The 13,457-nt window shown below is 41.6% G+C and overlaps 1 long non-coding RNA gene across 1 annotated transcript; it reads right to left on the bottom strand.

Annotated features, from left to right (window-relative positions):
- Positions 1-5,874: 5,874 nt before the first annotated feature.
- Positions 5,875-12,475, bottom strand: LOC115609213. Its single transcript, XR_003991779.1, has 2 exons — positions 10,352-12,475; positions 5,875-9,357 (listed from the first exon to the last, which is right to left on the bottom strand). It is a non-coding gene; the product is annotated as an uncharacterized LOC115609213 (long non-coding RNA).
- Positions 12,476-13,457: the final 982 nt, after the last annotated feature.

Genomic DNA, 13,457 nt, shown 5'->3' with positions numbered 1-13,457 from the left:
CCGAAATTCTACAGCGCGGCCGCAGGAGCGGGGCCTCTGCCCCGCAGCCACGCTGTGAGGGTCCGCTCCCGGTTGAACTTCCCTGTGCTGGCTCCAGAAGAAGGTGGGTCTGACCGCACAGCATCGCCAGATGCGGGTCACTTGCCAGGGATCTTTCTTGCACGCTTCGGAATGCCGGTTCCTAACGTGTCTCACTTGCGCACCCCGCATGAGAAACTTGGAAACCAACCCACTAAGCTCTGTCAGACCTGTAACTCCAGATAAAGACAGCGAAATGAAGGCAGGAAGGCACACACACATTACTCACTTCCTCAAAGGCATCTCGGCGACAAGCTAACCAGCTACTGCTGTTCTTTAGACCTGCTAAGCACCTTCGGCAGATCTCCAGTGTTTTAAAAATACTTAAAACCTGCACAGTGGAGCAAGCACAGACAATTACAGGGTTAGTTCGCTGTCAGCAAACACGTGCTGGTAAGAATGTGAAACAACCAACTGGTATTCAGTGAGACAAGAAAAATCTCGCTACTTGATGCAGTAAGGCTTCATTAAAACTTCAACCACTGCACAGGTTAGTTTGCAATCGCAACAGATAAGAGGCAGCTGCACACTGTCAAATATTCCATCTGAGTTATAATCTGGGAATGCCCTTACAAATAGTTTTTAATCAAACTTCTCCCCCATGTTTAAGAAAAATGAAAAAGAAATAAAAAAAAATCGGTTTTTTGATGGGTTTTTTTTTTTTAGTGCAAACTTGTGTGGTGCTTTTAATCATATTCTTTATTAAAATATGGATAATTTGCTCTCTTTAATAACTTTCTCAAAAAATACAGCTACCAACTGGGCAGTGAGAGTAATAGCCTCAAAAATGAGTTTGAGGAGCATTTTTCAGTGAAAACACTGCACCAAGCCATGTTATTTTCAGACATTTACAGAAGGTGTTTCAGTGAGGTGTTCACAATACAGGTGTGAGCCAGAGTAGTATCTAGATTTCAGAAATGGTTTTGTTCTCTGGAACTAATGAAAACAGTGAAAAATGTTACACTAAATTCACGATCAGCTAATCTGACTAACTACAAGTGGCAAATCCCTGAGAAAGCAATTCCCACTTTCAGGCCCATTTTTAGAGGAAACGTTTTTATGCACTCTCCTTTTCTTCCATAAAATGGAAGTAAAAACAATAAAAAGACTAGGATAAATGCAGCAAACAGATTTGCACCCCTATTTAAAAATCACAGCTGACCCAGAGTCAAGGTTGCAGTTATTTAATCCTTTGAAATTTTATGTAGAAAGGAGGAAGTCTGACACACAGTTCCTCTAAATATAGCTCAGTTATTAGCCCTAAGATCAGTAGGACAAAGACAAAAGTGTTATTCCCGGGAAAAGATCCATGGAATCATAAAATAAGCTGCTTTTTTAATCATATAGAATATCTATTGAAAAAAATACCCTGCCAAGAACATTTGCAGGTGACCATTTGCAAGTCACCATATTTGGTGACTTAGATTTACACAAGGAGTTTCACGACTTCCACGTGCCTGGAAGTTTGACAGCTTCTCACCATAACGGAAGTTATGTTAATTCCTAAATTTTCCTGGGATACGACCCCCCCACCTGCTTCTAGTCCAATTGCAACCACTGTAGATCCCCACTGAAGCCGCAGCTGGCCATCTGAGCCTCCCCAACACATCAATGATGAAAACAGTGATTGTAACAGCGCCAACTACAGAGTTGCACCGATAATGCAGTGAAAAATAAATCTTGACTATAAGATCAAAAGTTTAATTTTTGCTTTTGAGCTGCTTATGCACAGTGAAAGAGTTACACCTTACGCAAAGCATGAAAATCTATGAGAGTCAACAGCAATTTTACCTTCAGTTTCTATGATGCCTTTCCCAAGTGCTCACGCATTGGGAATTGAGGATCAGCTGTAGAGTTTGCTGTACCTGAGCTATGAACCGCACCAGGTACAGCGTTAGAGGGACGGATCACTCTGGTCGCACACAAATATCACTGCTTGATATTTGTCACAAATGTATCACGGAACAAGCCCCCTGTGCCACATCTGCCACAGCACAATTCAGAAATGATTCAGCCACTCTTGGGGCCTCTCGGGAATGGGTTTTCCAACCCACTCCTAGCTCCTAGCCTCCTTGGCAAGGCTGCCAAGTTATTAATATATCTGTATGAGAATATCTAACTTCAGGAAAGGACTGCAGTCTGCAGTTTATTCCATGTAGTGCATTGCTGGCCACTGGCCTATTTGCCCCGTGAGATCCTTGGTAAAATGAGACTACTTGGGGAAAGAGTTTAATTGAAAGTCTGTTTAATTTGTTCATTCTATCAGTCAGCAGCTCTGTGTCTTAAAAGATGGGTTGAGTTACAAAATACAAGGCCTGTGCCTATGAAGACAAAAACACAAGTCAGAAATTAACCAAAGGGAGATGAATCAGATATATGAAATTTTCTTCAGGAGAAAGCTTTTTCATGTATGACTGAATGGCTCAGTCTTACATTTTAATATGCAGATTTGAGAGTTCTTCCATTCTAAAAAGTAACTGACAGTCTAAAATTGCCACATGATTTCAGCAAAGAAAGACTAAACTGCAGTAATATTTTCTTATAACATTCTTTCCGGTTACATTCTTTGTGCATCTTCTCACATTGCCAAAAGTAGCCTTAATTAAAATCAAGGTTATTCCCCTGTTTGTTTAAACTGTTTCTAAGGCTCTAACTTTGACCCTGCTAACTCTTCGAACATTTCACTTCCAACTACGTCAGGAAAACAAATGCAGCAAAGAAAGTCTTTGCATATCCAGTATGGTTTACAGGACCAGAGGCCGTGGGAACAAACTGAAACACGGGAGGTTCCCTCTGAACATCAGAAGGTACCTTTTCACTCTGAGGGTGGCTGAGCACAGGTTGCCTAGAGAGGCTGTGGAGTCTCCACCCTTGGAGATGTTCAAAAGCCATCTGGGCATGGTCCTGGGCAAACAGCTCTAAATGGCCTTGCTTGAGCAAAGGGATGGATTCTGTGATATGGTTAATTATCCTTATCTTTACAAATACAACTCTATCCACTGACTAATTGATGCTGCTTTATTGAAATTTGGAAAGACTCCCCACCCCCCAAATCCAAAAAACAAAGTAACTATTTTTTCACTAATATTTAATTCTTCTGGTTTTGTGGGATGGATGAGGAGCCTGCTCCTACAGACTTGACACCGTACATTTTGGGGCTTTTGGAGTTGAAATCACCTACATTCTGCTAAATATTTGCCCACATAGTCACAGGCAGCGAACAAGCCTGGCAATGAGGAGCGGGGCTCTTCCGGGAGTTCTTTTGGTATTGAATTTTACATAGACAGACCAAATCACAGAATAGTTTGGGTTCAAAGGGACCCTAAAGCTCATCTAGTTCTAGCCCCCTACCACAGGCAGTGACACCTTCCACTGGACCACATTGCTCAAAGCCTCGTCCAACCTGGCCTTGAACACTGCCAGGGATGGGGCAGCCACAGCTTCCCTGGGCAACCTGTGCCAGTGTCTCACCACCCTCACAGTAAAGAATTTCTTCCTAATGTCTAATCTAAATCTACTCACATTCAGTTTAAAGCCATTACCCCTTGTCGTGGTTTAAGCCCAGCCAGTAACTCGGAACCACGCAGCTGCTCGCTCACTCCCTCCCTTTTTCCTCCCCCCGCTCCCAGAGGGATGGGAAGGAGAATCAAAAGAATGTGACTCCCACAGGTTGAGATAAGAGCAGTCCGGTAACTAAGGTATAATACAAAACCACTACTGCTACCACCAGTGATAATAATGATTAGTGAAATAACAAGGGGAGAGGATACAATTGCTCACCACCTGCTGACCAATACCCAGCCCGACCTGAGCAGGGATCTCAGCCTCCTGGATAACTCCCCCCGGTTTATATACTGGGCATGACGTGCTGTGGTATGGAATACCCCTTTGGCTAGTTTGGGTCAGGTGTCCTGTCTCTGCTTCCTCCCGGCTTCCCCTCCTCCCTGGCAAAGCATGAGACTGAGAAAGTCCTTGGTCGGAGTAAACATTACTTAGCAACAACTAAAAACACTGGTGTGTTATCAGCGTTGTTCCCAGGCTAAAGTCGAAAAGCACAGCACTGCACCAGCTACAGATAAAAATGACTGCTACAGCTGAACCCAGGACACCCCTTGTTCTGTCACGTGCCCTTGTAAAAAGTCCCTCTCCAGATTTCTCTAATCTGTAGGTACCGGAAGCAGCTCTAAGGTCTCCCAGAGCCTCCTCTTCTCCAGCCTGAACAATCCAAATTCTCTCAGCCTGTCTCCACAGGAGAGGTGCTCCAGCCCCCAGAGCATCTTCATGGCCTCCTCTGGACTTGCTCCAACAGGTCCACAACCCTCTTGTGTTGGGGGTCCCAGATTTGAATGCCATACTCGAGGTGGGGTCTCAAGAGAGCAGAGTAGAGGGGGAGAATCACATCCCTCAATGTGCTGGTCATGCTTCCTTTGATACAGCCCAGGATACCGTTGGCTTTAAGGCTTTTGCTAAAGCAAAAGCTGTAAACAGCTGTGCTATAGCAACAGTGACAGTGAAAGAACTGAACTGCTTATTTCTGCAAAGTATCTATGGCTTTAAGTCCTTCTTTCCAGTACTAGTCACTGCTTTTTCCTCTTTCCAGTCAATATCACTCTCCCTTTCCCACCCTCCACACACAGGTACACACATACACTCCACCAAACACTCCAGAACTTCTAAGAGAAAGGCATAACAGAAGCAGCAGAAGATAGTTGAGTTCACATTCCACTAATGCCTTCAGCTCTTTTCTAATTTAAGTTAGAGGATTTAACACAGTTGTTTATCAGCCATGGGTTCAGATCAATCATTGTAGAATTCAATGTATTTTGCAGAACACTATAGGTTAATGTGTAAGTATTGAAAGAAGAGTGGAGAAGAACACTATTTTTGCATGCACACAAAGCAGCGAAGTCACTTCCATATATATATATGAAAATGCCAACTCAAAGCCATTCCAAACTGATTATTATCACTCAGAAAACAGATGCCCAGCCTTGTAACAAGGAACTATAAATGCCCTACACTTACTGTCAAAAAAAGCAGTGTTGTTAGGAGTTATTCAGAACCTATACCTTCAACACAGATGAGAGAACATAATACTGGCCTAGAAAGTCAGAAGTGGCATGGGAAAACCAAAGAATAACTACCCTTTCTTCCAATGGAAAATCAAGGAGGGACCAAATCAAACCCTCAGATAGCAAAGCAAAAAAGAGCTACTTTTACACACATGCAACTAAGCTGGGGAATTCATTGTCACATGAAGCTGTCAGTATTTCCACAACCCCCCAAAGTAACTAGCCTAACTAATGGAAGAAACTTCACTCTAAAGTTATTAAATGCAGAGATAGCACCCCAATTTAAAGTCTGCAGCGAAAGTTAGTGGAAGATGGGGGAGCATATCGGAGAGTACTAGCAGAAAATATCTATGCCCCATCTTTGCATTTTCCTGTTACCTAATACCCACTGCTGGAGACTGAATGTTGGACTTAACTCTTCAGTCTGATGGTACAAATACCTGTCATTGCAGCAAGCAGAACATGCTATCACTGATCTGTTCCTCTCATCCAAAATGCTTCCCACTGCCTGCAGAAGTATACGTGCAAATGTTTCTCTTCCTCCAGATTTCCTCTAATCACATATTCCTCTTCCCCCTATAGACCTATAAACCACAGGCTTCCTATACAAATAGCTCACAAGCTTATAAAGGGTGAGGAAACTGCAGGAAGAGGTTTCCCAATCTGAAGAAAAAAGTACTGCCTTACTATTGCTGTGGGTACAAAAGTGAGAGTTAGGAGAAAACTACTACTGCCTTTTCCATGCCAAAAAGTGGGTTCCCCTGAGCATCTGATGCTTTAAACTGTTACATAGAGGAGTGTTACCATTAGGTCAGTGCCTGGCAAAGCTCCATGAAAAGAGGAGACAAGATATTCAGCAAAGAAGTGACCAAAGAGTTGTTGCTCCCCTAAGTTTTCATCAAATTAGCATGGAAGGGCTGGAGGAAACAGATTCCTCCATATCCTACTATGTTCTGCCTTATGAGAAGGACTCATGCAGGAGAACTGCAGAGCATGTTCCTCATCAGTATCCGTCTTCCAGAATATCTCAAAGTCATCTCAGGACAGTAGTGCTGTCCTGTCCACTTGCGCAGTGCGAGAGAGCCAAGTGCTGAAGCTGCACTTGAGAGCAGCGCAGAGCCACAAATGAAGTGTCAATACAGACCTTCCTGCTCTATTTAGATCTTCCTCCGCACCGGACACCCATCCAGCCCTGCCCTTACATGCCTGTGCTGACTAGCAGCCATTGGGATTCCAGCACACTCACAAAGCCAGCTGAAGGGTGGAACAAAAGAAGGGGGACCCTTCAAATCCAGTTAACCCCATGTGAGTTCCTTTGTGCACTAAGCCCATCTCCAAAGGCAGACACGATGTCACTAGGTCACAGAATATTGTCCCTGAGGGCTGGACCTCTCTCCCAGGAGAGCCCAGCGCACCAGAGAGCACAGGCACTGGCCACACAGCCTTACTGTAGATGGGAGAGGTTACAGGCTCTTCTCCAGCCGTAAGGCAAACATGGACTCTGCAGCTTGCATTCCCACAGCTAAACTCTCATCCACCTTAACCTCTAACCCATGCCCAAGTATTATATGTGGGAGTGTGCTAGCTGGCCCAGGCTTCAGTTGTCAGACTGCGTTAACCCTCAGTGGCACAGATGACCTGTTTCCAGTGATTGAGCTCATGTCCCAGGACTGTTTAGTTGACTCGTAATGACATTGCTGATTACTCAGGAGGGAAAGTGCCTGATGCAGCAGTTGCAATACACAGCTTCCAGAATAAGTGTTCCAGGCTGCTTAACATGTAACTAACAATCTAAAATCCTTTCAAGCATGGGTGAGCCCAAATAACCTTCTGTCTTCAAGGTCTTTGTAAGAATGGAACAATCTCCACCCTCCCACCCCTTACAGTCCTTGCCAGGTACAAGGAGGAAGTGACTACATAAATGCAGCATTTCTGCAGATCCCAAGAGCAGACAATACAACCTTCTGTATATGACTGCTTTTTCTATTTTCCTTTTTTTTTTTTTTTTTTTTTTTTTTAATATGCCTGGAGTATGCTGCACTAAGGGAGTTCTTATTTAGAGCACAAACTCCAGACTAGGGCACAAGGAGGAGGAACTACTGCTACTCAGGCTCTACTTGCTGCTTTTTAATAGCCTTCTTTCAGAAGATTTACTCTATACTTTTACATTGGCCTTGAGATATACCAGAATTCGATCTTAAGCTAACACACAGTTTCAGCACACGTGTATAAGTTTGCGTAGCAGTAGCCAGGTATCTCTGTTGTTTTGCACGGGGCAGTACAGGCAGCATAACCTGTTCTGAAACCGGAACAAATTCGTAAGTTAATACAGTGCAACTAATACAGCTGCATTATGCTACTAGAAGCAATAATTTAGTTCTTTAGGGAAGCAAAGTTTTAATTTTACCTAGCAACTGGGCACTAGAAAAAAGAATAAATTGCTATTCTGTGATCTGCAGGAGACATATGAAGAACATTATGCTTTCAATCTGCCTTCAGAAAATAAACTTGGAAGTGTCTCTTTGATCTTGTAAAAATATACAGGGTTGGTTTTTCTTTTTTAAAGTTTAGATCTTAAAAGTAACAGCAAGTAAGAATGATTACAGCGAAGTTTCACTTTGAAAACTTAAATCAGGGTCAATTAAAAAAATGATCACTTTATGACTGATGCAGTTAAATACACAGCTGATAAACCTGTGAACTTGTTTATTGATGCCACATTCAAGTTAACCAAAACACTTCTAGTAGCTCTTGTGTTTTCCAACTGGAGTTATGTACCTATGGATAGCAATGTTTGGAGGCGCTTACAGAGCAGTAAGAGAAGTCAATGCAACTGTGTGAGGATATTTTTACTGCCAATACATCAATTCTTAGTTCCAGCAGGATCAATATAAATATCAATTAAAAAATTGTTAAAATCACTGATGATACTTAACTGCAGGAGTTCCTAAATTCTTTCAACTCTTCCAGTTCAAGAGCTTTTAGATTTTACTGCCACAACAATAGCTTAAGTGTCTCCCAAGAAAACTAAATCAATCAATCAATCAATCGATTCTTACTCAAGAGATCTTCTCATGTACACTAAAAGGTAAATCTTTGTAATTTAGTGCCAACATTTATTTTTAACCACTTTAAACTTATATTAAAAGATCAGTCCTGGTTAGTAAATTCAATGATGCATGAAAACTGTTAACCAGTTTCAGATCTGCTGTGGCCAAACGAGGCAATAACCAACAAGCAGAAGAATCTTCTGGCCTACAGTGCTATGAACTCCAGTCTAAGCACACAGTGGGAAAAAAAGAAAAAAAAGAATTAGAACAGAAATGAGAAAGGAGGGTGCTTGAGGTATAAACTTTTGTAGGCTAGGCACAGTTGATGCAAATACCTTTCGAAAACAAACACAAGACATTCCCAGCTTAGCAGTTCACCTGCTTTCAACAACTCAGCCACGGTAACACAGGTGGGTTCTTCCAGCCTCAGGCTGACAGCAACAGTGCTGGTAACACATCAGCATTTTCCCTCAGGCTCTGACTGCCCAATTGCTAGTCATATTTCTCAGCAAGCAATCAGTCTATGCTCCCCAGCAAAGATTGCTAAATTCAAATTAAGGTTAAATGGCAGTACAACAGGAGATTGTCTCAGCTTGGCCCAAGAGAGAACATTTTCTGTGTTATTTATCTTTAGGACTGCATTTGAGAGGTAGGGTTAGATTATATATGAAATAAAGACAGCTCAGGAATTTTTTAAAACCTCTTCATCATATTTCTATTGGAAGCTCTAGCAGAAGCTCAGAATGTTTTGCTTCCAAGGCTGGATGCCAGTTCTGCTGATCCTTCTTTTTGTTGCTGCTATAGAAAAGGCTATCATCTTCACAGACATTCAAATTCATTAAAAAGGCAGAAATGAGGGGCCTGTTTCCTAGCCAGCCTTCAAAATAGTCAAGGAGAAGAGCAACAAGTGCAACAGAGCCTATTTTTGCAGAATTGATATATTTCTGAACAAGAAATATGGTTATGGTTCTTCCGAGAATACTATGCAAAGAAGTGCAGTTGATTTTTATGTTAATCGTTGAGTAGGAAAGATCTTTACTTAAAATAATACTTACCTTCCACATTTTCCTAACTCCTACTTTATTGCCTGGAACTTTCCAGCACAAAGAGCCCAGTATCAACATGTAAGTGGAGAAAGAAATACTTCCCTTCCACATCTGAAACAACCTGAAGCCATCATTCCTCATAGATCTGCAATTCAGCTTATCAGTTACTCTTATTTGCAGGCTGTCCCCTGTTTCTGAAGAGCAAATCACAGCTGTCAAATCACATCACACAGCTGTCAAATCACATCAATTACAGGAACTGGTCATGTTTTTACAGCTCAACAGGTGTTTGAATTTAATTATTATGTCCTTGAGTCTGAGAGAAAAATTTCCTGAAGACTTTTTTTTTTCTTTCCTTTGCTGAAGTTTCATATACTATTGCTCTTACAGCCCTTCTGGGATTAACACTGAATAGATACGCAGCAGTCTTTTGTAATGTTGTATTTTTGCCTCAGTTCTCAGGATGTTTAATGCATAACTCTTTGGGGGAAAGTAATACAGGTCTAGTACGGAAGAGGAGCAATAGGATCTTTAGGAGATCGGGACAGATCAGTCCTATTGCTGAGGACTATGCAATAGTTTTGGATACCAAGACCCCAACCTTGGCTCAGAGCAAGAAAGCTCATGCTGGAAGACAGCCCAAGCTTCCAGAGACAATCTGTTTTCTATAGAAATAACTTCAGAAAAGGCCAAACATGCATACTCATTTTTCAATATAAAAGCATTTTCCTAGTCGAGAATAAACTAAGATTTCCCAGTCACATTTCAGTGGAAAAATCACAACTAGTAATCCAAAACTAGCCTTTAGGGAAAAGCAGCAGATGCAGAAGCAAATACCCTTTCAGAGTATATAGTCTTCACTGGTGGTCTTCAGATCTTGATAATGTCAGATCCTAACAAGAAGCGAGGTCTCTCTTCAAACCTGTGGAACTCCAGGCAAATGATCTTTCTTCTTTAGTAAGCTAAAAGTTTGGACTTTTCCATATCCAGGATGGCTCATAATGGGGCTGCAGTTTTATAGAAAATATATCACAGCAATTGTTCAGTCTTACTTTAATTATAAAACTAGAAACTACATGAAGCTCCCAGTAGAAAGTACGCATACAATTTCCAGTCGTCTTGCCATAGCAGTTAATAAAAGGCGAAACCACAACAAAACACCTTGCAGTCAACCCTGCCAAAGGATCATCATATAAAGTTCCCTTTACCTGGAAAAAAAGGTTTCTAGCAGCATTACAGCCTGTACATCAAATTAGCAGAAACTATGCTGAATGACTTTTCATTAGCAACAGAACTTGTTAAGTTCAAGTACACATAAGTGAAAACAAGCCAATTCTGGCAACTGTAAGAGTGCTTCTTCAAAAACATGTTTTCAAAAACCCAGACACTGTCCTTCCCCATCCTTCCCCCCCTTAATTTTTTTTGGGGGGGAACATTCTCAGCACTGTGATAGTTTATAAAATACTATTTTAAGATGTTCTGAAAGTAACTCTTGTTCCTACTGTTAAACTTACTTGTTTTATATTATGCAGTTTATAATCCGTAAAACACAAAGAAGGGGGAGCATTAATTCCCACAAACCAAACATCTTTTTTTTTTTGCAATAGGTAATAGGTAGCTTAATAAAATTTTCAGAACCCAAAAGATAACCCAACTTTATTCACAAAATATTTACTCTAAGATATACCAGGGAATGAATAGTAATACTCTGAACTGTTTGGAACATGATGCTCAGTATATAAACTGGGGGGAGTTGGTTGGGAAGTACCAATGTCTGCTCTGGAACGGGCTGGGCATCAGTCAGCAGGTGGCTGCCAGTGATAGTATTGTGCATCACTTGTCTGTCTTAGGTTTTATTTCTTTTTTATTATCTCCATTTGCATTATAATTATTGTATTTCATTTCAATTATTAAACTGCTCTTATATCAACCCACAGGCTTTTACATTTTTTTCCAATTCTCCTCCCACACCACCAAAGGGGGAGTGAGCAAGCAGCTGTGTGGTAATTCATTTTCAGCTCAGGTTGAACCACAACACACAGTCTCTAGTTTCTTTCAGGACTCTGGTATCTGCGACATCCCTCATTCTGACTGAAAACAAGCAACTAATGCTAGGGCAAGTTATTGCCTAAATAGGCAAAATTGTCAATGTAAGTACACCAATTTAATGGTAGCTGTATATTCTTCCTCTTCAATGATCTTAAGATGATTTAAGAGTACGTTTCAATCAACTTACCAACTCCAAAATAAGGTGTAAGCGTTTCTTTTATTTCAGTCCACTCACTTCTTTCTAGCTTCTTCCCATATATATAAAATAACTGAATTTTATTTTGGGGCAGATTTTAATCATTCCTCACTTGCAACCATAAAACTAGTACCATCATTGCTGGGACAGTGTTCCTTCAGTTACTGAGAACTCCAATCACAGGGGAAAAAAAAAGTAAGTTATTGGTCTGGTGAGAAGCCTTAAGTATGAAGCGCAGCTCAGGGGTACTCCAAAGCACACGTCAGTACTTCAGATTTTCACCTCCAACATAGCTCAATTAAGCAGTAAAGCTGACCTGTCGCTGGGGCCTTAACTGGACTCCACTTACCTCTGTTTTCACTAATGTGAGAGTTGAAAGCAACATCGGCTTCTAACAGGAAAGAAAAAAAGCTTTTACTTCAGCCCCCTGCCAATCCTGCCCTCCCTGCAGTTACTGACATGCGCACTACTTCATATATTTACAGCCCACAACATTCATGTTTCACATTTTTAAATGAAGATTGGTTGTAATTGCCAAGCAGTATTCAAATACAAATGAAGATCTCCTCAGGAAATTCCCAAGCAAACTGCTGGAAAGGCTCTCTATACTTCTCCTGTTCCTTATACTGGTCATCCTCAGACAGAATACTGAGCGAGGCAGACTTTGTCCCACTCAATACAGCCATTCTTCTGAGCATCAAATACCACTTTGTCCTCTGGAGCCTGCAGGAAGTTTGAGACAATGGCAGAGAGAAGTACTGTCTTCATAGCCCTCACAGCTCAACTGGACTATCAACTATAAAGCCACATGACATTTGAGAGAAAATGGAATTCATAATTTTAATTTTACTTTTCCAGTATCCTCCAAGGGAAACAGACAAGGGCAGACAAGCAAAGTGCTTGTAATACCGGTTCTAATAACAAAAAGTGCAGAGAATGTAAATCATTGGACATATACATTGACACAGCAAAGGCCTCCCTCTGTACTCCACTCACCTTGAATTACCATTTGTCTCTTAAATTCTCTCATGCTCCAGATTACAACTCAAAATTTGTCCTCTGAACTGCGGAGGGGGCATACAGAAAAACTACTGACCCAAAGTCAGGGTGTAAAACACTCTGCAACACAAAAAATAGCATTCCTTGGGCAAAGTCTAACATGCTCGCTCTGCTGTGTCCACATTTGACTGTCGTAAGGAGTCCTGTTCTCTACCAGCTGCTACTTCAAGGCCCGTTTTTAATTGTCAATACTCATACCCAAGCTTTATGTGGCAAGTTTACACAATTAAGAGCTGGCCTGCACCAGAAGGCGGCAAACCCACACACTACCACTGTGGCCAAGGCAGCACACAATTTCTGCTTGCTAGGATCAGTTACTTCTGACAGGCTTCACAGTAGCCAGTGTACCCACACCGCAGCAGGACTGCTGTGGCAAGATAGCTGTTAGCTTAGTTTCACTCACTTGAAACTCTGTTCATGGATCTACAGCCTCCACCAGCAAGACAGGTTCTTCAGCAACAGACAAAACCTCCCACCTTAACAGGGACCTCACTACTTAAACGGAAACAAAGCATTTATGCGGAGCTACTCTTTTATGTTCACTGTGGTTGCAAGGTCCTCCTCTTGCTTTCAAACCCACCTTTCATTTAACTCAAAAAAAAGGCTCTGCTTTTTTTTGCCCAGTAACTAAGACTGGCACGTGGCAATAATCCAGAATAAAGTTTGTCTAGCCATTGATTTCCTGGACCACAGCCCAACAGCCATGTGACGCTTGAAGTTCAACACTAATGATGGTTAGTTCAAGATTTCCCCAGACTATTTAAAGCGCAAAAAAGCTAAGTGCTTTCATGCTGTTTACTGCACAATCTTAACAAAGCTTTAAATATAGCAAGCTATTTTGTAAAACTGAAGTTTAATTAAGTATTTTTGCAGAGACATCTCATGCCATGTGTTCCAAATGTATCAC

The sequence above is a fragment of the Strigops habroptila genome, chromosome 6 (genome assembly GCF_004027225.2).
Source record: "Strigops habroptila isolate Jane chromosome 6, bStrHab1.2.pri, whole genome shotgun sequence".
NCBI classification, from domain to species: Eukaryota; Metazoa; Chordata; class Aves; order Psittaciformes; family Psittacidae; genus Strigops; species Strigops habroptila.
This window is presented reverse-complemented; position numbering and strand designations above follow the sequence as displayed.